The 3,170-nt window shown below is 35.3% G+C and overlaps 1 non-coding gene across 1 annotated transcript; it reads right to left on the bottom strand.

Moving 5' to 3' along the window:
* Positions 1-2,795: 2,795 nt before the first annotated feature.
* On the bottom strand, positions 2,796-2,902 carry LOC140858253 (small nucleolar RNA R71). The gene has a single exon (XR_012141820.1). It is a non-coding gene; the product is annotated as a small nucleolar RNA R71 (small nucleolar RNA).
* Positions 2,903-3,170: the final 268 nt, after the last annotated feature.

A 3,170-nucleotide genomic window follows, 5' to 3' on the forward strand; every position in this document is an offset into this window, starting at 1 on the left:
TGGCAACCCAGTAGAATAAAAGGTAATGAACCTCTAGGTGCAGTTAACATATGATGCAATCTCTCTATTGTGAGTCCTGATCAGATGGCAGGTCATGGATGAATCGTTGATTTATGTCACAAATTGACATAAAAAGTATCAATTAATATCTAAATTATCTAACTTTATTAAGAAATTGATACTTGTTATTATATTTTGCAGAAGAAGAGATCATCAATAGAAAGAACAAGGAAAGAGGATTCCAACGGCGCAAATTTTATGCAAAACGGAGTTAAATTGACCCAGGAATTGAAGAATGAAGAAAGAAGACTCAATTGGGTCAAACCCGAGTCAAATCAGATCAAAATTGGTCAAAAATCAACTGATTTGGTGATCTGGTTAGCCGCTTGGTCCACAGCAACAGGCGCATGGACCATGGACCCATCGGCGCACCATAAACCCCCTAAAACCTCTTAGTCCCACATCGGAAGTTTTGAAAACCTTATAACCCCCAAATGCCTATAAAAAGCCCCCAAAGGCCCTTGTTTTATGAGATTCTTCCTTCCGATCAAGCTTGTAACCCTAGATAGTGGGGTTTTTAGCTCTCTTTTCAAGCCTCGAGCTTTGAGGTTTTTGTAATAAATTTTTTTTTATATATAAAATCTTCTTTTTATGCAATTTCATCTCTTTACATTATGCAATTTATTTTTCTTGCAATTAGGATAGTTTAATTTATGCAATTTAATTTTATGCAATTAGGTTAGTTTAAATTATGCAGTTTAAATTTATGCAATTAGGATAGTTTAATTTATGAAATTAGGGTAGTTTATTTTTCTGTATTTAAATTTTGTAAGTAGATTTAGATCATGTCTAGCTAAGCATCCCTTCTAGGGTTTGCGATGAAGCTAGATCATGAGTAGGGATTTTACATAGGGTTCTTTCTTTTTCTTAGGGTTTCTTTTTCTTCCTCTTTTGCCAAGAATTTTTGATGAACTACAGTTGGGTCAGAGTCCCTTCATAGTTCATGCTTGATTCAGTGCATAGGAGGAGAAAACCCTAAGGGATCCTAGTTACTACTCCCCTGTAAAGAATCTTGATGGATTATCGTTGGGCCTTAGTCCCTTCATAATCTATGCTTGGGAAAGACAAGAGGAGTAGTCGTTAGGATCAATAAGAAAAATTCTAGGTAGAATTCCCTAATCTAGATCTAGTGGATTCAAAAACCCTAGATCCTTAGTCTTATTGTCTTTAGCAAACAACTTTCGACTTTCGATTTTTGTTAAAGCTCGCTTGAGCATAGATTTGAAAATCATTTTAAAAACCAAGTCTCTGTGGGATCGACCCGTACTCGCTGGTCGTGCTACTCTGCACACCGTGCGCTTGCGGTTTTATTTACAAATTTTAAGATTTGAACATCAAGTTTTTGGCGCCGTTGCCGGGGATCTGGCGTTTTAAATTATTTTCAAATATTTGTTCTTCGTGCGTTATAACTCTCTTTTTTTTTTCTTTAGGTTTCTATATTTAGTTGGTGATTGCTGGAAAACTCAGGTACGCTTCTAATTTCTCTTTTATTATTTTTAGTTAATTACTTTTGCTTTTAGACCTAATCATTTGAATTTACTTAATCACAAAAAAAAAAATATATAAAACAAAACAAAAGACATTTCATAATCGTGAAGTAAAATATCAAAATAAAAAAAAAAAATTCTAAATTAAAATCTTTTACATTCTTGGTCATCTTGTTTATTTGTATTTGCATTTTCATAATTAATCTAAGGGCATCAACCCATTAACAAGATAAGGTGGGGATTTCATTACCCTTCCTTAGCCCAAAAACCATCTCCATCATATTGCATTACCTAGACTTTTAATCTTAAAATCAATTAGACGTCAACCTTAAGGAATTCGAGCTCAATAGGACAAGGAACCCTAAGAGTTCTACCAAGTTTGAGTTATTTGATTAGTTGGTGTCTAGGCAAGTCCCTGAGGGTGGTTTGTTAAATTGGTTCAATTGCTGGCCTGGCCAACTCGTTTGGTGTCTAGAAAGGCAACGATGAGTGAACCTCCCACCTCTTATACTTACCTGGCTAACTAGTTGATCAATCTCCACTTGGAAGGTTTGAAGGGTCATCTTGGAACAGTTAGGAGCTGTCTAGATTTAGGTTAACCCTAGGATAGATTGAGTTTAATTTATTGATTCACTTGTTTGAAAAAAAAAAAAAATTTAAAATTTAAATTAATTTGGTTACTTTTCTTTAGATTTAGGACTCCTTAAGATCTTCTCTTTAGAACTTTTTCTCTTTTCTTTCTTTTCCTTATACATAAAAATTTTATAAAAAAAAAAAAAAAAAAAAAATATTGTATAAACATCGAGAACCGTACACCTCGTGTGTGGAGAAGAGTGTCGGGTCGTCTAGTTAGAATTGAGTCAATTCCTGTTGTTCCAATGGCTGAACCAATCCAACCCATGACCCTTAAGGATTTGTGTTATCCAGTTGGCTCCATCCAACCATCTTGTATCAGGTTGCCACAACCCACAGCTAACAATTTTGAAATCAAACCTCAAATCATAAATATGCTTCCAAAATTCACAGGATTAGAAGATGCTTATATATTTATTAGAGAATTTGAGGAGGTATGTGCAACCATGAAACTGCAATTAACAGAGGATGAGGTCAAACTTAGATTAATCAACTTTGCCCTTAAGGACAATGCTAAGAAGTGGCTTTATAGTCTGCCAAACTATTCTGTCACTACTTGGGAGGGCTTTGTGAGAACATTTTTAAAAAAAGTATTTCCCCCATCATAAAACAGCTAGGATTAGGAATGAAATAAATCAATTTTACCAACTAGCTGGTGAATCATTTTGGAAGTACTTTGATCGTTTCAAGAATCTTTTGACCCAATGCCCACACCATGGAATAGAAACTTAGAGACTATGCCAGATCATCTATGAGGGGTTAGATTCAAACTCAAGAACCATGCTAGAGTCCATGTGCCAAGGCCAATTTATGGACAAAGAAACTACTGAAGCTTGGCAATTCTTAGAAGACCTAGCCGAGAAAAATTTACAGTGGGAAACAACTAGGGAACCTGATAAAGCTACACCTTCAAGAGGAGGAATGCATCAAATTCAACCAACCCTAGCATCAGAGGCCAAGATTGCAACCTTAACACGTAGATTGGAAGCC

The sequence above is a fragment of the Elaeis guineensis genome, chromosome 5 (genome assembly GCF_000442705.2).
Source record: "Elaeis guineensis isolate ETL-2024a chromosome 5, EG11, whole genome shotgun sequence".
NCBI lineage: Eukaryota > Viridiplantae > Streptophyta > Magnoliopsida > Arecales > Arecaceae > Elaeis > Elaeis guineensis.